Below are 22,400 nucleotides of genomic sequence, written 5' to 3'. Positions count from 1 at the left end.
TCTAGGGCACATTCCTCTCCACAAACCCAGCCCCAGTGTTGCTATGACCCTTCTCATCCCATAGGGAGCCAAGTGCCCCATGGAAACCTCAGCCCTACGTGGATGCCTGGACACTGAGAAATGACTTGGTACATACAATGATAGATATTTTCAACTGTCCCCAAAGGGTGCGATGCTCAGAATTCCCCACATTCACTCAAAAATACTTTGAAGAGAAAAGGAAAGATTGGTGAATTCCAAGAAAGCAAGTTATGGCTAGGTCAGAAAACATTAATAACATGAAACACAGTGTAACTACTCACTGTTGAGACCTGGTCAGGGTGTGCACAGCCAGACCCATCAAGATAAAAATCCAGAATCTGATCATTTAGACCTGTTAGGGATAAGGAATTCAGGGAATGACCAGAGTTATGGATTGTAATGACATCAGAGAAGTTTCCTGTTGTCCACCACCAATAGGAACCACTTCATATTGCTTATACAGATTAATTTTACCAATAAAGCTGGTGCTTGGCATCTCATGAACCATTTTCCAGTGACTGGTACCCATTCTGGTTTTGCAGGAGGATGGAATGAAAGCTGAGGACTCCATGACAAGCTTGGTCTACATGCTCCAGCTAAAGAGATGGAGACAGAAATGGTTCACCTTGACCTGTAGATGAAGTCAGAATTCCCACTGTACTTAAATCCATGACTTCACAGCCAAAAGCCTCCCTGTCAAGCTATCCACTGATTCAGAAATGAGCTACAGCAGTTTGAATTTAGCTCTTCCCATTTTGCAAGTGCCTTGAAACAACAGCACCTCAGACATATTCCACCTTTTAACAGGTAAGAGCTGAGATTCAGCCATTGCAAAGACAGAAATCACAATAATTGCTCCAGAAAAAGAGGTCCTCAAGGATCAGATTTCCAAGATTTCCAAGTTTTTAACACCAGAACAATCCCTAGGAGGAAGAGACTTTCCTAAGTGGGACATGACTCCTGCAGAGCAGTGGTGTGATGGCCTGGGAAGGAGGAGAGAGACCAGGATGGCTCCTGGTGCTTCCCTGCACATCCCAAAGGGAGGATGGGCAGAGCAGAGAGACAGAGTCACTTACAGCCTGCAGAGACCACATCTCATTAGAGAATTTATATTTTCCTCACACAGCATAGTCCAACCTGCTCCTGCAATTCATACTGAAAAATCTGTTAATAGGAATTGCTCCCCAGCAAGGGCAGAATGTCTGTGAAAGCCCCAGCTCCTGTGAGGTGCTCTGTTTCAGAATTTCCAATTTGAATTGGAAATTTAATTGTTTTCCAATTTAAATTGGAAATTAAATTGTTTCCAATTTAAATTGGAAGTCCCTTTAAATTTAAATTTTGGTACAAATAAAAAGTGCAAATACAAAGGTTTATAGCTGAATATAATCATTAGAATAACATCAATAGTAATAATAATAGTAATAATAATAGTAATAATAATATTGATAGAATAATATATAATCATATAGATAATAATATACATATAAAAATAAATATACTCTATAAATCTGGATTAAATATAAATATACCTAATAAATATACCTAATAAATATACCTAATAAATATACCTAATAAATATACCTAATAAATATACCTAATAAATATACCTAATAAATATACCTAATAAATATACCTATATACCTAATAAATATACCTATATACCTAATAAATATAACTATATAACTAATAAATATAACTAATAAATATAACTAATAAATATAACTAATAAATATAACTAATAAATATAACTAATAAATATAACTAATAAATATAACTATAAATATAAATGGCAGACACATAAATGTAGTAACAGACCACAGAGCAGGGCAGCAGCCCAGACCTGCTGGCTGCTCCTCCAGCCCCAGCAGGGTTAAGAGCATTAGTGCAGACTCAGGGGGACAGGATCCTGAGCTGGAGACTGCCTGAATGTGTCCTTTGTGAGCCACTCCAGGCACAGAGCTCGCTCCAAGGACACGTGGAGCACAGCCAATTCCACACTTCCACAGGGATGCTGTGGCTCTCCTGGGCAGGGAGGTCAGGGGATACTTCTCAGGACAGCTAAAAACAACCTGTTCCATGAAGAACCCCGAGAGCTCCACTGAAATGGGAAAAAAATGCACCTAAATCACATTCTGCTCAAGTGGCAAATACCTCACAATGAGCCCAAGCAGCTTTCAGTAATTAAAAAAATCTTGTGAGTATAAAAAACGTGCTGCTGGCACTTCAATTTATAAAGGAGGCTTCTTTGAGCTCTTAAAATATAATTCCATATATGGGTCCCATCTAAAGTGAGGATTTGCACAATAATTGTGTTGATATCAGCCCAGCAAACTCCCAGGCATGCAGCTATCTCTTGTTAACCTTTGTAATTCATCTTCCTGCCCAGGAAAACACCATCAAAGAAAGGCTGAACATGGGAAAAGGGAAAATATGGCCCCCATGGCACCTCTAGGAAGGAGTCAGCACACCCAAGACCAGGGATGGCTTTTTGCAGATTCCCCTTGTTGCTGCAAACACTCAATGCAAAGTCAGGGTTTTGCCTCCACTGTTAGAACCCTCAAAGTCAGTCACCCCAAGCTTTAGGGGTTTTTGTTTCCTTTATAGCCTCATGCAACAGAAAAACCACAAACAAGCAAAAGCACAGAGAAGAAGCAAAAATGAAACCATGACCCAAAACCCTAACCCTCAAAGCTGCTCAGCCTTAGCAGTTGAATCAACATTTAAGAGCAGCAAAACTGCCCCAACCAGACAAGGTTCTGCTTGAGGCTTTGGCTGCTTTCTGCTCCAGGAGCTTCCTGAGCATGGATTTAGCAACTTTTTGGGAAATTTCTCATCCCAGGAGCTGCTCAGCTTCCCTCCACTCCCTGCAACTTGATCCCACTGAAACTCTTTGTATTCACAACACTGTCTGGCAAGGATTCTGGCATGTCCCTAAGAGAGGAGTCCAGGATTCCAGTCCCTGCCTCATCCCATCTTTCCCAGTCACAAGAGTGCAAAAAAATCCTTTTTTCTGGCTCCCAGGCCATGCAGCTCTGTTTAAATTACTGCCTAACAAGCTGGGAGGGTTTGCTCTCTCATAGACATCAGGTTGGGGAAAACTCTTCCTCTCTGCAAATAGGAGAGACTTTGGAAGTTCTTTACTGTAAATCAGCAAATACCAGAAATGTGCTTTTCCTCTGGAAGCAAAGCAGATTTTATCTCAGTAGGTTCCTCCATGATTCCTAAGATACCACATTATGATTTTCCAGCACATTTCTGGCTGCTCCTAGTTACTTACCCAGCAATATCCAGTGGAAATTTGGGGGAGAAAAGCTGACTGCAGATTGTTCCATCAACAAAAAAAATAAGCAGGTTATGGATGCCAGTAATTTTTCATCCAATAAATGGCTTGGAATGTGATATGCCAATCAAAATTACCATTTAAATATGACATGTTGCCCCACTCCATCCCACTCCTGGCCATCAACTCTGTTAGAGGTCCTTGTTCCCACTGCACTTTCCCCCATGGCTGCATTCCACTCCAGGGCTAAAGGTTGCCTGTAAGCACTTTGAACAGTATGTGAAAAGCTTTGTTTATCCAAAAATATTTTAGCTCTGAGAAACATTAAAGCAAGATGTAGATTTCAGCATTTGCACAGCAAAGAACTGCAACTCCTACAGATATTGCCAGAAACTTGTTTTTCTTTAAGGCTTTCCAGCTATGATAAAGCAAAGCTACAAACAAAAAGTGTCATCTTTTAGTAATGGGCTACAGCGGGTTGTCACAGCCAGGCTGTAATTTCTGTCTTGCTCACTTTTTCAGAGCAGATAATTGATCAAACAGTAGGAAAAACCTGATGGTGCAGCAGGGAAACCCAAAACTTACGGGGTCTTCCCCAGTAAGCAGCTCTAGAGAAGCACTATCAAAATAAAGGGAATTTCCCTGCAGCCTGGCCCACAATTTCCCTTACAGGAGTGAAATCCAGCCAGCCTGCAGATCACCTGCTGTTCTCCAGCCCTAAAACCCACCTTAAAACACAACTTTGCCCCAAGCACTCAGCAAGGCTGTTGTTTAAAACAAGAGGAATCAAGCACAGGGGTCACCAGAGACAGTCAAACAACAACCCCAATTCAGCTGATCCCAGTTATCCCAGGGGAACAGGACTGCAGGACAGGAATATTTAGAATGTTATGGCCTAAAAGCAGCTCATTTTCCAGCTCAGAGCTCTTCTCATTTGCAGGAGACACAATCCCTGTTTCAGCAGAGGAAATAAAATGTGCTGGACTCTGTTACCAAGGCCAGGCTAGTGAGACTGGGGAATTCTTTGGGAGAGGGCAGGGGACATTTATCTCCCACCCCATTGGTTTTGGAGCAGTTATCAATTTTCCTGGGCTGAATCCTTATCTATCTCAACAGGCTCACCATCCCAGAGTTCCAGATCCACGTTTTTCTTGGGATATGGTTTGGTTCTTTTCCTCCTGCCAGGGAATTCCCCACCAGCAGCTGGTTCTGCACCAGTTCCTTACATCCATCAACTGCCTAATTAATCAATGGACTTACCTCTTTCTGCTGCCACAATAGAATTAACCAAGTATAAACAGAAAAAAAACCCAAAAACCCACACAGACCTTCACTTACTCCTGCTGTCTTCCAAGCTAGAATTTGCCTGGTGTGATTTTAAACCAGACTTTATTTGCTTTTTTTTTTCCTTACACCTGGGAGAAAAGCAGTTACACCAGGCATGCTAAGTGCCAAAATTAGCTGGTTTGCCTAAATGCAACACATCAACCCAGCTGCAGCACTTCCTGAGGTACAGACTACACAGTCAGCAAGTGACACAAAATCCTCAGTGCTTAGTTCAAGAGAAAAAGGGAGGGGAAAGAACTGTTTTACACCTCTGAGAGCACAGGAGGGGCAGAAAGGCAGGCTTGTCATACACTAAAAGGCTCACACAGCACCACCACCACCTTTATAAAGGAGATCTCCCTCTCCCTTTGTCCAAAGACCCTTTCCAAAGCTGTGGAAAGTAATTCTGAACCACACAGAGGTCATCATGCAAGAGGCACCAGAGCTGGGGCCAGCTGCCAGCTCAAACAGAGATTTCAGTCCTTGCTGCCAAAGCACAAAGAGCAACAGGCAAAGCTGCCCTGGACCCATGAATTTAATGTCAACACTAAAGCAGACAAAGAGGTTGGAATACAGAAGTGACCTTCAGGTCTCACTGTCCACTCCATTTCTTCTCCAAACACCAGAGAAGTGACACAACTGTCCCAGTGAAGTCATCAGTCTGGCACAGGCAGAGCAGGCCCAGTGCCCTTTCTGTGCCCTTTCTGTGGTGACAGAGCAGCCCACAGCCACCTCACCCGAGACCTTTCCAAGCCACTGCAGAGCATGGCAGCACAGCAAATAAATCTGTCCCTTCCTTTTCAGACACCTACAAGGGTTATCCTCACCTCAGGGAAACTCTAACAACCTTTCTGCCTTCTCCAAATCCTGGTTTGTTTTTTTTTAATTTGGAGTGTGGATTAAGAGCAGGCCAGAGAGCAGAGCTCAGTCCCAGTTGCTGGTGACAGCCTGCACTGCTCAGCCCCAGCTGGAGCTCCCTGACCAGCACAAAGTCTCTCAGCACAGAGAGTGTGTGTGTACACAGCAATAAAAGCTAAAATCAGTGATGCTGTCTCATTTCCCACTCCTCTGCACAACACAATTTATTTTTAGGTCATAACTCCTGATTGCAGGATGGAAAAAAAGGATGGGCACAGGCACAACAGCTGCAAGCAAACTTGGAAACATCAAAAATAAGATATTTCCACTTGATGTTTTGTTAAAACAGCTACACCTTCACCTCACACTGAGTATTTCTGGAGCCAAGATTTGTCCTGGCACATGGATGTCACCTTCTCATGTGGCTTCCCAGCAGGCACAGAGCCTGGCACCATCCCAAAAGCTGTGCCAGGGGAGGGTCAGCTGGGACATCAGGAGGAATTTCTTCCTGGAAAGGGTGGGCAGGGAGGTCACTCAGTGCTCTGGGCTGGTGACAAAGTGGGGATGGGGCACAGCTTGGACTCCATGGTCTGGGATGTGTTTTCCAACCTAAATACCTAATTTAGGAGCCTTGTGAGCTACAGCAAATGCTGCCTTTTTTTTTTTTGTCTCTTGCTTCACAGGGAAAGAACAGGATTGAACAAGCTGGGTCAGGTGTGGGGGAGGAATATTGAGCAGGTAAATCCTGAGTGGTGGCTGAGCAAGGAAATGTCTGCTGTGAGGAGCCACAAGTCACTGAAACTCCTTTCCAAGTAACCAAACCCAACACACCACAACAGAGCAAGAGCTCCACAGGGAGACCTGGGCAGCAAATCCTGCACAAGGCAGAAAACCAGAGCTGAGGAAAAATCAGCAAACTGCCCATTAGCAAGCACACCTCCTCCTGAAGCAGCTCTCTTGCTGGAGAGCCCATTGTCACCTCAGCCAGCCAGCAAGGAAGGGATGCACACCCACAAGTGCCTGCAGCAGCCTGAAGCTCTGCTGCAGCTCCTTCCTCCCCTCTCTCACAGCTTTTTATTTCTTAAACGTATCAAGCACGTCTCACAAGCCTCTCACAGCCACTTAAAGCCAGGGGTTAAGTGCAGCTCAAGTGAGGCAGCATTTCTGCTGTTACACTCCAATTGTCTCACATGTTGCTTTTTCTGTTGCTGCCACGGGCATCAGAGAGAAGCAGGAAGGAGCTGGAAGGCAGCAAGTGAAGGTACAGGCACAGGGAAACAACTCCAGGGTGGCTCTGGACAGGCTGGGAGGGCTTTATTCTCCTAAATCCCACAAACTGACCTGTTCCCAGGCTGTCCAGAGACAGGGGATGTGCTCTCCAGGTGCTGGGATGGCTCTCTTCTCCCAAATCCTACAAACAGAACCTGTTCCCTGCAAACACAGCCTGTTCCCTGAGTGTCCAGAGGCTGGGGATGTGCTCTCCAGGTGCTGGGATGGCTCTATTCTCCCAAATCCTACAAACAGAGCCTGTTCCCTGCAAACACAGCCTGTTCCCTGAGTGTCCAGAAGCAGGGGATGTGCTCTCCACATACTAGGAGGGCTTTATTCTCCCAAATCCCACAAACAGAGCCTGTTCCAGAGGCTGGGGATGTGCTCTCCAGGTGCTGGGATGGCTCTATTCTCCCAAATCCCACAAACAGAGCCTGTTCCCTGAGTGTCCAGAAGCAGGGGATGTGCTCTCCACATACTGGGAGTGCTTTATTCCCTCGTGGCAGGGGAGCAGCAAAGCTCCTGCCAGGACATCATGCCCAGGGAGGGACCACAGAGCTCAAACTCCCAAAGAGGCTTTGCCCTCAGCTGCCCCACACATCAAATTCAGCAGGAACATTTCCCTCCTGACACTGACGTGAGTCTCCTGGGAAAAGATTCTTCTGGCCACTGCAAAGAAAGGATAAATGAGCCACCTGCACACGAGGAATCCAAGCTGGGTTTGCACTTGATTCATTTGCTGCAGGTAAAGCTACAAAATGACACCTGTGACAATCAGCTGTGTGTTTAATTAGTAGAAAGCAGCTGTAAGAGCAGCAATTGCTCTCTGCTAACCATCCACACACATCCCCAGACTGATGGAAAAGACCTCTAAACCTCAGGAAGAGATTTTAAACAGGCTTGACACCAATATGAACAAGTTGCTGGAGTTGAGAGGTCATTCCTGTGGAAGAACAGCACAATGTGTCCATAAATAAACTAACTCAACAAAACAAGTACAGCTGAGCCCTAAGGAAGCAAAATAAATTAAACAAATTGAAACTTCCAGCTACAGAAGTTATGTCAACTTTCAGAGGTTCCCATAGTTTGCAGCAGAAATTGGTTTCATGTCCTCAAAGTTTTTTACCTTCTGTCTTAGCATCAAAGCCATCAACTTGGGGAAGGAATTTAACTTGGAAAAGGTATTTTCTGGAGAACGCACCCCAGCCAGGCTACAGTAATTGCTTTTTAATCTTGCTTCTTTCAGGCATTGCTGCAACAATCCTCCTGTGCAGTAAACAAATGGTAAGGGATGGCATTTCCCAGGATTTGATGGGTGTACAGGTAGAAATTCCATATTAAAAAAAAAATATATCCTTTCAGAGTGAGCTTTGGAGAGCACTCTGTTAGCTGAGGCTCTGCCTTCCTGATGGAAAAATCCCTTTGGGACAAGCAAACCTGGCCACGCACTCTCAGCATGAGATCTGGCACCTGGCAAAGTCCTGCTGGCTGTTCTGCAGGGGCACTTGGCTGGAATTCCACAGCTTTTCCTGGAATTCCCACCCCCAGCATCAAGAGCTGCAATTAGTGAACACACATTTTCATTTTGAGCAGAATCAGATTGTGATTTCCCTCTGGTCCCCCCCATTCCCACCATCCCACCCCAAAGATTTCACACTTGGTTTTGCAGTGGTTTTGGTATTTCAGCAGGAGCTGCCTTTCCCTTTTTTTTCTCCTGAAAGTTTCTGTGGTAAACTTTGACACCCAGTTACCAAACTGTGGCTTTTGAAAGATTCACAAGTTCCCTAAAGAAACCAAAATACTGGATTGGAACAGAGGGGAGGGAGTTGCCTGCTGTGGTTTGCTCCTGTTAAAATACCCAGCTGAGAGTCTGGAGGCTGCACCTGCACAGATGTGAGGGATTAATAATATCTTCCAAAAAGGTTTGTGAACAAGGAAAATACAACTGGCTTTTGCACTATTTCCCCTTTTTGAGAGGCCATTTCCTGCAAAGCATCCTTTACTCAAGTTTTCCATTAGCTTTGTAAATGCCAAACAGTCTCTTCCAGCTTCACCATTCATCAGATGATTTATGAGAGGTGCAAAAGCACTACATTGGCAGGAAAGAGAAAAACTGAGCTCCACAAATATATTTGCAAATTTGACTTGAACAAAGCAACATTTTTTTTTTTGCTAAAAATGAAGAGAAAATAAGGTGGAAAATTGAGCTAAATCTTCCATAAAATGGGAAAGTGCTGCTGGGGCTGCAGACAATCCTGTGCTCAAAAGCAAGGAGTCACTATCAGTAAAACAAACCTTCCCTGGAATGCAGAGATGCCTTGTTCAAAAGGGATGACAGGAACACAACAGCAAGAGGAGCACTGCATAAAACCACCAAAGTCATCACAATAACCAAACCCATTTGAAAATGGTTGCTTGTCCCCATTTCTGTGGAACAGCTCAAACCAGGGATTGATTGTCTGCTTTCAGTTCCCAATGTAAGCAAGAAATTTAAGCTCCCTTGTCCTCAGAAATACCAGCAGAACAAGATATCCCATTTGTCAGCTAAAGAAACTTTTCTATTGCAGATGTGACGAGCCAGCTGGCTTCATATCTGGCAAAAAATGCAGTTTCTGGATCCACCTCTTCAAAACTGGACACACCTCAGCATAAGGAATCTGTTCCATCCCTCTAAGAGCCATCTGCAATATCTTGGGGCTCTGGCCAAGCAATTAATTCCTCCTAATTGCTGGAATGGGACCACCCCTAGCTGGAATTGCAGCCAGCTCTCCCTCCCTGCCCTGCCCTTGGGGGGATGCTGACCCCTGACTCCAGCTTCAGGCACTGTGCTGGGAAGAGCAGCCCTTGGAAATGGGATCCTGGAGGGGAACATGCAGGGGGTGGCCTGCAGGACAAGCAGGACCTGGCCCAGTGACACCTGGGAAAAGCAGCCCTTGGAAATGGGATTCTGGAGGGGAACATGCAGGGGGTGGCCTGCAGGACAAGCAGGACCTGGCCCAGTGACACCTGGGACCTGGCAGCCCTTGCAAATGGGATCCTGGAGGGGAACATGCAGGGGGTGTCCTGCAGGACAAGCAGGACCTGGCACAGTGACACATGGGACCTGGCAGCCCTTGGAAATGGGATCCTGGAGGGGAACATGCAGGGGGTGTCCTGCAGGACAAGCAGGACCTGGCACAGTGACACCTGGGACCTGGCAGCAGCAGCACTGGGATGCCTCCAGCTCCATCCTGGCTCACCACAGGGAGCTTGGGGACAAGGCAGACACGTCCCCTGACAGCCTGCAGGGTGAGAGGATCCTCCCTCCTCTGCCCTGCAGCTCTGCTCAGTGCTTTGCTTCCTAAACAAAGGGGAAGGAAGTGTGGCAGAGCATCCTCCCAATCCCCACAACCCACACTTGGAAGGGTGTCCTAATCCTCACAATCCTAAATTTTGAGGGGTGTCCCAATCCCCACAACCCACACTTGGAGGGGTGTCCCTGTCCCCCACAATCCACACTTGGAGGGGTGTCCCTGTCCCCCACAATCCTAAACTTTGAGGGGTGTCCCTGTCCCCCACAACCCACACTTGGAGGGGTGTCCTACTCCTGACAATCCTAAATTTTGAGGGGTGTCCCAATCCCCACAACCCACACTTGGAGGGGTGTCCTAATCCTCACAATCCTAAACTTTGAGGGATGTCCCTGTCCCCCACAACCCACACTTGGAGGGGTGTCCCAGTTTCCCTAGAAGAGTGTCCCAATCCCTATATTCCTGCACTTGGAAGGATGTCCCAGTCCTGCATTTTGAGGAGTCCTGTGGGCATTTGGAGTTTGCTCAACAAACTGACAGGGGAAAGGATGAAAAACAACTTGGATGACACGACCCAGCTGCAAAAAAAGGGGAGTTGAAGTCCCAAAAGCAGCAGAAGGTTCTGCCCTCATCAAATACAGACACAGATCTTCCTATACAGGATTTAAGATGGACTGACACACCTTGCAAAAGCAGTTTAATTAAGGAAAAAATAAAGTATCTTCCATAAACTGTAATACAAAAGAAAAGTCAACACAGCCCCTAAATTTCTGATGCTGGCCTTACCAAACCAGGCTTTGTTTCCTTCTTCAGCACATTAAAAATCCAATTTATGCTTCAATGACTGAATCACCAGTTGTTACAAACTATCTACATCACTTTCATCCCCTCCCTGAAATTTCTAGGAAATTCATTGCATCTGCACATGACAGGAAGAATCCAAGTTTGAACAACATTCCTGCATTCTGAGCACAGGGAACAGCAGACAAACAGGGGGCTGACCTGCCAAAGGCAGCTGGTGCTGAAATGCCAAATTCCCCTTCCCTCTCCCCAAAAAGCCCAAATGCAGCACAGGGGTCCCAAAGCAAGGCAGGACTTGGGGCTCACAGGAAAGGAGAGGGTCTGAGGAGATGGGAGTGGACACCAGGACATGGACCCAGAGGAACAGCAAGCAGACCAGGCCAGGAAAGCCTCAAGGACTGCTCCCAGAGGTGATTCCCAAGTGTGGGATTTTATCTGCATTTCTGAGCCTTGCACAAACCCCCCTCACTCCGATGCCAAGAGGCAGCACCATTGGTGTTAAACCAAACTTGGGAATATTTGAAAAGTCCCACTGAGAATACTTGTATTAAAGGTTGTGCTTAAAACCATATGATGGCTTTGCTGCACATCAATACTGCCATGGAGGAATTATTTAAGTACACAGCTCTGTAAGCACCTAAGGAAGTGTCCAGATAAGGAATAGCTCTGCTCCTTCTCCTTCCCTTCCCACTTGTCTGAGGCACTGCAGGAACGGTGCTGCCCTCACCCTGCCACTGTAAATCATAGCAATAAAACCCCCAATTAAAACCAAAAAGGGACTTTTTGCTCAAGACAATCGGGCAGGACAATCTGTCTTCTAAAGGCCTGACTTGAACACTTCATTTTTTTAAAAGTCCAGCCCAAATAAAAATAAGTAGGTTATTAAGCACTCAGCAGTTCCTTCACATAAAAGTCCATGGAGTAATTCACTGCTTTTATGAAAAACTAAATGTTTTTAAAGAAGACCAGGAAAGGAAACAAATCCTCAGAAGAAGATAACACTGCCTCTAGAGAAGCCACTACAGAAACCTTTCCTCTTTTTATTTATTTTAATTCTTCACCCACCTTTAAGGCTATAAAGACAGCAACATCAGCATGTTCAGCTCTCCAAATTCTTCTCCTGTCACTTTGCAGTGTCTATGGAAATAAATGGACTTTTCCTCCCTTCCAGCTGAAGTTTGTGGGGCCTCTTCCATGACCATCAACACCACACAGACAAAAGGGTGCAAGAACTCCACACCACCGTTCTGCACTCAAGCATTCCTCCAGCACCCCAAATGCAGCAATCCCAGGCAAAGAGACTCCACAACACCTGAGCACTTCCTCCCAACAGGGACTAACTGAACAGGGAACAGCCTGGGGTGCAAATGTTACACTGGAATACACCCCACAAGCTGCACTGGGCTCTGTCCCCACTCTCCTTGTTTAGGGCAGTACTGGAAGCAAGCAAGTGTGAGCATTTCCAGCTGTCTGCACCCATCCTGTCACTGCACTGGCTGCTCACCACCACCAGCAAGTGTCCTCCAGTTATTCCCAAAAGCAAAACCCATTTCAGCTCAGTCTACTATAGCTGCCTCTTTTTTTTAATGAAAATAAAACTCAACAATACCTCAGTCCCAAACACAAAGTTTGTTGACACAGCTGACAGTCACTGCAGAAGTTACTCCAGTTTAGGGGTGCAGAAAATGTCATTAAAGCTTTGCATGAGCCAGACCTAAAAGCAGCCCATTACTGATATTCCCTGTGCTGCTGTTTCCCTCAGTGCTGTTATTTCCCTCTTGATAAGGCCCCATCCTGCCAGGCAAACCACAGAGCCTGTCCCCAAAACCTCTTGGAACACCCTTTAAATGTGGAATCTGAAGACAAGGTGAGCAAAGAAAAGACTGGTCATTAATAGCCATTAATTAAATCAGCCCAGAAAGCTCACTTGGAACAGATTTACCCCAGCCTTGGGCTTGTCTGAATGAAAGCTGCACCTGAAAGCAGAGGCTCAGTGATAGTGATCAGAGGTTACAGCTCTGAGGTGTGCCCTCCTCCCCTGGGTGCCAGGCTGGGAAGCTTGTGCCTGCCACAAGCCACCCTGCCACCACAAGCACTGCCTCACTGAGGAACACAGGCTGGGAAATTCAGCAGGCTCCTCTCCAGTGAGCACAGAACCATCCCATCCTGGCTTGGAAGGGACCTTCAAGATAATCTCTGATGAGTTCTGCACATGCAGTGAGCCCAGAGTTTGGAACCTGCACCTTGCAAAGGTTGGGAGCTCCGTGTCCCCAGAGCTGCCTGTGTCAGGAACGCACACCCAAGCCCCTCTGCAAGGTGTGTCAGGGTGTCTCTACATGAATACAAGGCTCCCACCCCATAATACTCATGGTGAAAAGCACAGCAAGACAGAGGCAGGCAAAGCTTGATCCACATCACAGTTTCTGGGAAGCTTAGAGCAGAAGGGCCAAGCTCTCCCTGGGTTCTTATCCCATGCCTGGGTTATTATCCAATCTTCAAATAAACACGAGTCATTAATTGATTAGCATGACATCACATCCTGCAGGCTGGATTTCAACACACAGCCATAACAGTGGAACCACGTGAAGAAATACAGCATTCCCTAGGATTTCTGATCTGCTTTCCAACCTTTTACCTTGGAAAGACCTAAATGGATGTCCTGAACATGGAAACAAGATCCCCAGGGAGTTAATAAACAGAAGGCAAAACAATCTGTGAAATCAATCAACATTTTCTAGAGTGGACAATTATTTTAAATATTTGCTTATATCCAGCTACAAATGGGCAGCATTAAAGCACAATTACAGTGTGAGGGTGATTACAAAGTTATGAGGTTAAAGGAGATTGTTTGCATTAAGTACAAGAAGTCCAACAGGAAGAATCATAAAAGGATTTCAGACTGGCAGCCACTCAATAAAGTGGCCAAGCAAAGTTCCCTGCAGACAGTTATTATAAATGATGCTGCTCAATTCACTTGTGCCCTGATGGACCATGAGTTAAGGAGCAGCAGTCAGAAATTAAGATAGCTAAGGAGTAGTTCATTAAGAACATCACCTCAGCTGGCCAGGCACAGAGGAGAAAACAGCTAATGGCCTTCAGTGCATCAATCTGGAGCACCTGGATCCAGTATCAGCTGGGGCTCAGGTTCCCTCTGCTCCCCTGGCACTGACTCAAGCCTGCAGGGTATGGCCCCACACCAGCTGGGAATCCCTCTCCCCAAAGCAGCCCATCTCCTTCTCTGGGCATTTTCAAACCCCAGTGGGACCCTGAGAAACCTGACATTTCTTTGGGGTTAGGCCTGCTCAGAGGAGGAAGTAATTTAGATTTGCCTGTGGTTTGCGATTGTCACCTCCACAAGTGTCCTCCCAGCCACTTGCACTTCCTGAAGCCGTGGCTGAACTCTGGCATTCCCTCTCAAAAACATTTTGATTCTTGGATACAAGACACGTGGCTGGATGGGTCTGTGTCTTCTCAGCACAGACGCTCAATTTTTTGCAAGCAAAGGAATTCTGAACAAACCATCAGAACTCAAATAATCCCCTTCTGATAAATGTGCTTAGGGCCCTGGTTTTGTTTTTAAAATGGCCTTTGATAACCCATCTATTTATGTTTTGAAAGGGAGAAAAAATGAATTGGGAAACTGCACAGGCACAAAAACAAAGGCAATATCTGACAAAGAGTTTTGTTAATTTGTGGGTAATTGCTCATTACTGCAAAATGAGGTTTTTGCAGTGCTTCATGGAGAGCAGATAAGAACCCCCAGCCCATTAGTGAGTATTGCTTTTGGCAAAGGGTGGAGAGCCTCCATAAAACCATGATTCCATTAAACAGGGATCCTGCCATCCCAAAAGCACCCAGGGAAAGGGAACAACGTGTTCTGTTGAGTCATTTAGCAGGGATCTTCACGTGCTTGCACTCACCCTCCTCTGTCCCCTCTTGCCTTGCTCACAGCTCTGCTTTGGGCATCACCTCCCCACCACTGCCTCTGCTGAGCACCCTAAAACTCAGCCCTTTGGAACATGGCTGTTCCTCTCCCTTCCTCTAAGTGAGGGTTACTTTCTTATTCCACTAAAAATGTATTCAACATCCCACAGGCCACTGGCAGCCCCTGCAAGGGGCAAAGCTCACCCACAATGCTGGATTTTCCTTCCCAGTTAAACCAGGTGGGGTTTGAGTTCTGCTGCAGCACAGAATCCCAGAATGGTTTGGGTTGGAAGGGACCTCAGAACCCAACCAGTGCCACCCCCAGCCATGGCAGGGACACCTTCCACTGTCCCAGGCTGCTCCAAGCTCCGTCCAGCCTGGCCTGGGACACTTCCAAGCTCCGTCCAGCCTGGCCTGGGACACTTCACAACTTTGGTGGCTGCCAGCACTGAAGGAGGACACCCTGGAGTGCTCTCTCTGGGAACAGCTCACCACTCACATGGCCAAGCAGGTATTCCAGCAGCAATCACTCTCAAGGCACTTTCAAGGTCTTTTTCATCATCCTAAGAGCAGAGCCATTTTTAAGCCTTTCAAACAGCTTTAAATTAACTTTTCCCTGAGAAATTTTGCCAGAGCAATATAACCTGGCTGTGTAAAACTCCAGGCAGGGACACACAGAAGACAAAGAGCAAGGCTGAGAGAGGAGGAGACACTCGATTTTGATGGAGCTGTTTCATTACTATGCAGATTCAAAGCCATTCCTGCAGTTACTGAAGCACTACCCCAGCCCTCCTAGCAAGCAAAAATCCATTTTGTGTACAAATAGGGCTTTTACAGCTTTGGCACAGTGCTCAACTGCAGAGTCAAACTTTTCAATGCCTGATAAAATTTTACTTGAAAGTGGCAGGAGAGCTCATGCCAGGAGCCTGTATGAAATGCCAGCTCAGTGGCAGAAGGTCAAAGCCTGGTATCAGGAGATTTAATGGAAGTGTTTCCAGACAAACTTCTTAAAAGCACTGTGCTGTCTAGGGAAGCACATATTTACACACTTGGAAAGCCAAGGACCAAGCTTTCTGACTCTTTTCCAAGCCAGGGTTATTTCTTTAACACTTTATCTCACAAAAAGCACAGCAGTAGGGTCTCCTTTTCTATTCCTATCCAACCCTTGGGTATTTGGCTGAAGTTAAGAATAATTAACTGTTTATGGACACAGTTTTTGTTTTGCAGGAAAAAAAAAAATTAAAAAAAACCACAAATACAGAAAACATCAACCAAACTAAAACCACCCCAGCCCCAACCAGAACAGCAAATTCTCAGATGCAGAAGTTGCTAATATCCTGACTAAAAACCCCAGAAGACAGAGACAGACAACTGAGTTTAAAGACCAACAGCCCAAACAATTAACCTTTCCCCAGCAGCACCTAAAGCTATGGCTGGAGAAGCAGGAATTTCAATTGCACTGAAAGGCTCAATGATCTTTACCATTTTTACAGAAGTATTTAAGGTTAAGTTGGTGTCAACAATGACCCTGAGCAGACGTCAAGCATTAAGGCTTTCAACATAGTGCATCTTGCCAGCTGTCACCAATGTACAAAGGGACACTAAAACCCCATCAAACCCTGATCTGTCTGCTCAGGGTCTCCCCTTCCATCTACACAAATGCACTGGTGGATTCATTCTCTCTTAAGAGCAGATTTGCAAGTGCTCCTCCACTCTCCCATTAAAGCATTTCAATTGTCTGCCTCTGCCATTTTAACAAATTCAAGTATAAGACTTTAAATTCAATTAGCACAAATCTCAGTGCTCCCAACATTAAATTTGCAAGTGACATTTAGTGGCATTCAACACACACGGAGCTAAGCTAATACACTAATGGACCAGCAAGGGAAATTGTAAAACACTCCCAATTGCAATGCTCTTTTTTAGTAAAGGAAATTAAAGGAGTAGGCTGCAGTGGACAGGAGGAGATGGCAGCTATGAAAAATCCTTCTTAAGCCAAGGCTGCAAAAGCTCTCGTCTCCAGATCCACCTGCTCAGAAAGGGGCAATTTTAAGGCTCTTTCAGTCCTTCAGACAGGATTTACCTGGTTTTACTTCAGTTTCTTTCCACCTTTTTTTTGCTGAAGGCTTAGACAGCACAGCCCCACTGTGTGTTGTTCCCCAGACACAGAGAGCAGGATAAAATTCCCAAGCCTTGTCCCACACAGCTGATAAGGATGTGACAGTGCCCACAGCACCCCAAAGAGCCAGCCCAGCAAAGCCACCTGAGGAATTCTGCTACCACACCTCTGCCTCACCCTGCTTGCTAAGGAAGCTGCCACTTTTCCTGCACTAGAAAAACCCAAAGCTACTGCACTTCAGAGATTCCTTTTTTTTCCCCCAACTGGTAATATGCTTTGCTTTAGTTCCATTTAAACAGAAAAAGCTGCCTTCGAGCAGTTTCAAAAGCAGGGAGACACAAGGCAGACCAGGCTGGCAAGTCAGAGAGAAAAGATGTGTTAAAGAGTCATGTGTGGCTCTAAGCAGAGGGAGATTTATTTTGTTGTGCATTTAAATCTAAGCAAATTAGCAAATCAGGCAGAAGCTAGGGAAGATGCTTTCCCAATAAGGATTTATCAGTGGTTTTCTTTGATTATGGATGTGTAATTGGGCAGCAGAGCAGGACTGCAGCAGCACACAAAGGAAACATCACCAGGACATCTGCCCCACTCGAGATTTGCTCCCCTGGTTTGGGTGAGTCAGCTGTAAAGCCCAGCAACAGCAAAACTGCATTTCTTTAAGAAACATGTTACAGTCTCCAAAAGCAAGTTTTCTCTTTCCAGCTCTTGATCAAGGACTATCAGAACAAAGCTCATGGGTTACTTTCAAGAATTTGGAGGGCTTTTCCTCCCCTCGACTACAACACCACATTTGATAAGACGAGAAACAATACAAACAAATATTTTAGAGAGGTTTAAATCCCAGAATCCCAGAATGGTTTGGGCTGGAAGGCACCTCAAAGACCCTCTTCTCTTTCCACCGCACTGCCATGGGCAGGGACACCTTCCACCAAGCCCCACTACACAGTTACACCTGGCAGTTTATCAGGATGGATGCTCTTCCATGAAAAGGCAAAGTAACCTGCACCAAACCTCTGCTAAGCAGATTTTCAATAAAATATGACTGGGATGAAATCATCTCAAAAAGCTGGTAGGTTTCACACATTCCTCAGTCTTCTGCATTTCCCCCAGCATTCTGGGGAAGGAGGGGGACAGGATTTAATAATTAACTTAATGCTGTCACACCACACACTTTGGGAAACCAAGCTATAGTAAAAGCTGGAGGTTCCATGCAGAACACCAGCCCTTCCAGAGGGCTCCTGCCCCTCTCTGTGTGCTGGTGCCCTGGGCCCAAAAAACCTCCAATGACACCAAAAATCCTTTGGAAAGCACTGCCAGTACCTGGGAGCTCAGTTCATGACCACCAGATCCAAGAAACCTCTAAAAAAATCAGGGTTTTGAGCTCCTTTTAAGCTCAGCTCCACTTCAGAGCCGAACAGTTGGGTTTGATGTGCTGCACTTGAATCACGACTGAAATAGCATCAGGTGCTCTGCTCCACTTCAGCAAAGAACAGCCTGGACCTACCTGGCTGGGCAGCCTCAGAAATCCCTCCTGCCCTCCACCAGTCCCTGCAAACCTCCCCAGGAAACAGGGACCTCGTGCCATGGCCAACAAAAGCAGCCTTCAGGCCTGGGTGCAACACTCCTTCACTCTCTGACGATGCTATACGGATTTATTCTATTACTCAAACAATCCAGCCCCTTGTTGGAGAAAGGGCTTATTTCTGAGCAATAGAAGTATTTTTTTTTCCCTTACAGGATGTCCTGCTGCCCCAATTAAAAAGCCTTTAATTCCGCAACCCTTCCTTACGGCCAGGCTGAAATTGCTTTTAAATCTGAGTAAGTCCCAGGCCACCCATATTTAGTGCACCAATTAACCAACGTTGAATGATGCACAGAGGCAGCAACCAGAAGAAGGAAGAACTTTTAAGCCACTATCACCCACAGTGCACGGGTCCAGTTCAAGGGAACTCAAGAATTATCTAATTAAAAGCAGCACCTATTCAAGCTTGATAAGTGTTGAGAGAAGCAATGAGATCCATGGAAAACAACAAATCACTGCCTTTTCACCATTAACTCTAAGCAGTCAAATAATATCTATAACGCTTCCAAGTCCAGAAAATCATCCACCTACTTGGATTTATTAAATTTGTGTCACAATTAAAGCTAATTAACATGAGACACGCTGTTCCCAGGTTGATAATGTGGAAGGAGAAAGAAGCGTAATAATTTGGGAATCACCATTTGTTGCACAGATCACAAACACAGTCCAAAGGCATCTGAGCTGAATTTAGTTCTGCTCCACATGCCCAAAAACTCAGAAAAATCACAGCAATCTCTCTGGATTTAGAGGGGGTTCATTACCCATATTTTAAAAGCAGCCTTTACCTGTTGTCTGCCACCAACCAGGGCGACTGCCCTCTCTTTCCAAACTCCACACAACTTCACAAAGCTGGAGCAATTTTAACACCCACAAAATACCACACAAACAAATCAGGATACAACCCCCAATACAGCATCCACTCCCCAAAAAAACACAGCCAAGCCCAAATCCACCCAGATTCATAGCACCACCTCCACTGACTTCAGCCAGGTGGTTTGTACTGGTTCTGTGTTTTGCACTGCTTCACAGAAGCCAAAAAAAAAAAAATAAAGCATATTCAGCCATGTGGACCTGGGGGAGAAGGGAGTCTGAAGGCATCACTACAAATGCTGCTGTCACACCAGGCTGCACCATCAGCCAAAGTGACACGAGGACGTTCATCGACATCCCGGTGCTGCTCTGCTAGGAGAGGCTGCCTGCATCAGCAAGCTTCAGCAGCACCATGTCAATATGGCAGAGCTCCCATTTCTTACAAATAATCATCTTTTTCTCACTCTTCCCACCCTCGCTCCGTGTATTTACGGTGCCTTGAAGGCACCGAGGCACTCTTTAATGAGGTTTTCACACAAGACAGAATAAATTAGAAACCTTGATCAAAACAGGGCCTCCAGCAGGAACACAGTACAAAGACAGCCCCATGCCTTATACACCGTGAAAAATCCAAATACTGCAGCCAGGCAATCAGCAAACCATTCCACGAGCAAACAGGGAGCACAGCCTCCTGCCAGCGTGCCCGTGATGGAGAAGTCTCTCCTTTTCATCCCCGTTCTGTTCATCACCAAGAGGGGGACAAAGCCATCATCCCATTGCCACCCCACAAACCTAGCGAGGGCAGAGCCCCAATGGGGATGGGATGGGATGGAGCTGCTCGCACTCACAGCAGATGCTTCCAGCTCCCTCTGGAGCAGGGAGCATCCTGCCTTTGCATGCCAGCAAGCAGAGGGACCGGAGCCCCCAGGCTGAGGGGAGCGGGCTCAGCCCCACACCGCCACCTGCGCTAAGGGCAGGTGTCCCCCGGAGCCTCTGGGGCAGGGAGCACCAGACCCGACACTCCAGCACCCTGCGGAGGAGGGACAGACCTGACCGGGCTGAAGGGAACAGAGCCTCTCCTGGGGCTGAGGGGGCTGCAGAGCTCCCCCAGAACCACCTGCAACCGCCCGGGCTCGGGCTCCCGCAGCTCCCCCGGGACCCGCTGCGGCCCCACGAGCTCGGGGACCCGCGCTCCCCGTGAAGGGCTGCGGCCCCCGAACCGGGGATGCAGAGCTCCTCCGGGCACAGCACCGAGCTGCTGTGGGCTCCCTGAGCTGGGCTCCCAGAGCTGCCGTGGGGCTCCCGTGGCCGCAGCCCCGACCTGGGCTCCCAGAGCTGCCGTGGGCTCCCAGAGCCGCCGGAGCCGCAGCCCTGAGCTGGGCTCCGGGAGCCACCGTGGCCGCAGCCCCGAGCTGGGCTCCCGGAGCTGCCGTGGGCTCCCGCGGCTACGGCCCCGAGCTGGGCTCCTGGAGCTGCCGTGGCCGCAGCCCGAGCTGGGCTCCCAGAGCTCCTGTGGGCTCCCATGGCCGCAGCTCCGGGCTGGGCTCCCAGGCTCGCCAGGGCTGATCAGACCGCACCTTCGCGGTGCGCCCGGGGCCCAGATCCGCCCGTGCTGCGGGGTCGGAGCTCTGTCACACCCCCGAGCTGAGCCGCCCGAAGCCCCCCACGGAGCCTGCGGGGGCCGGAGCTCTCCTCGCATCCTGCGGGGCTGCGGGGGCCGCCGCCGGGATGAGGAGCCGGAACCCGCCGCGGCACGTCCCTGCTGGGGCGGCGGCGGCCGCGTCCCCGCTGTCACCGCCGGTGTCCCGTCCCGCCGCCACCCGCGGGCCTGCGCCGAGCCGGAGGCCGCTGCTTCGCCGCTCACTCACCGTGCGGAGCCGCGGCTCGCTGCGGGCCGGGTGGGTGCGGCCGCCGGGCGGGTCCCCGGGCGGTGCGGCGGCTCCAGCCCGCTGCCCGTGTCCCGTTTCCAGTACCCCGTTGCCGTGTCCCGTGCGGCGGCCGCGGGCGGGGCGGGGGCACCGCACGTCACGTGACCGCCGTGTCATCCCGGCCGCCATCTTGTGCCCGTCCCTGCGTGCCGGGGAGCGCTGCGCCTCAACATTCCCATCCCCATTCCCCTTCGCATTCCCATTCCCTTTCCCCTTCCCATCCCCATTCCCCGTTCCCGGAGGGATCCACAGCCTCCCCTGCCCAGCACAGCACCAGCCCGCTGCTCGCTGTGTTTTACAGAATCCCAGGGTCCCTGAGGCTGGAAAATCCCTGCCAGCCCATGGAGTGCCAGCTGTGCCCAGTGCCCACCTTGTGCCCAGCCCAGAGCACTGAGTGCCACCTCCAGCCCTTGCTGGGACACCTGCAGGGCTGGGCACTGCAAAGCTCCCTGGGCAGCCCCTGCCAAGGCCTGAGCACCCTTTGCATGCAGGAATTGCTGCTGCTGTCCAAGCTGAGCCTCCCCTGGCCCAGCTTGAGGCCCTTTGCCCTTGTCCTGTCCCTGTTCCCTGGCAGCACAGCCCGGCCCCCCCTGGCTGTCCCCTCCTGGCAGGGAGTTGTGCAGAGCCACAAGGGCCCCCTGAGCCTCCTTTGCTCCAGGCTCAGCCCCTTCCCAGCTCCCTCAGCCCCGCCTGGGGCTCCAGCTCCTCCATGTCCTTCCTGGATTGGGGACCAGAACTGGACGCAGCCCTCAGGGTGGCCTCAAAGAAGCTACCCTGCACCCTTCTGAGGATGCCCCCAAAATATTAAGTTCTGCCATCAGTGTAGCTTGCTCAGAGCAGCTGAGCTCTCCTCCTAAATCCGTCTAGCAGCTTTCCAGTACCTATAGGAAATCTACAGGAAAGATGGAGAGGGACTTTTTAGAAGAGCATGTAGTGCCAGGACAGGGTGGAATGGCTTCCCAGTGCCAGAAGGCAGGGATGGATGGGATGTTGGGGAGAATTCCCTCATGATCCTGGACTGGGATGACCATGTCCTGTCCCAAAATCCCCAAAAGCAGAGTGCAGGGTGTTGGAGCAAACTCTGCTACCTGCCTTTATTTCACTCTGCAGGAGCTCTACTGGCCATTGGGCTTCAGTTCTCTGTCAGCTCTGGAGATGTCAGAAGTCAGATGTTATTAATAAAATCTCAGTT

General features: G+C 48.2%; 1 protein-coding gene across 4 annotated transcripts in view; it reads right to left on the bottom strand.

Annotated features, from left to right (window-relative positions):
* SGMS1 (sphingomyelin synthase 1) overlaps positions 1-21,265 on the bottom strand; it is a 93,638-nt gene extending 72,373 nt beyond the window's left edge. For all 4 annotated transcript variants that reach the window (XM_036385939.2, XM_036385941.2, XM_054515633.1 and 1 more), the window contains exon 1: positions 21,149-21,265. The gene's annotated coding sequence lies outside the window, so the exon portion shown is untranslated. The remainder of the gene's footprint in view (positions 1-21,148) is intronic.
* Positions 21,266-22,400: the final 1,135 nt, after the last annotated feature.

Source organism: Molothrus ater, chromosome 8 (genome assembly GCF_012460135.2).
Source record: "Molothrus ater isolate BHLD 08-10-18 breed brown headed cowbird chromosome 8, BPBGC_Mater_1.1, whole genome shotgun sequence".
In the NCBI taxonomy this organism is placed as follows: domain Eukaryota; kingdom Metazoa; phylum Chordata; class Aves; order Passeriformes; family Icteridae; genus Molothrus; species Molothrus ater.
The sequence above is the reverse complement of the archived record's forward strand: the minus strand, read 5'-3'. Positions and strand labels throughout refer to the sequence as shown.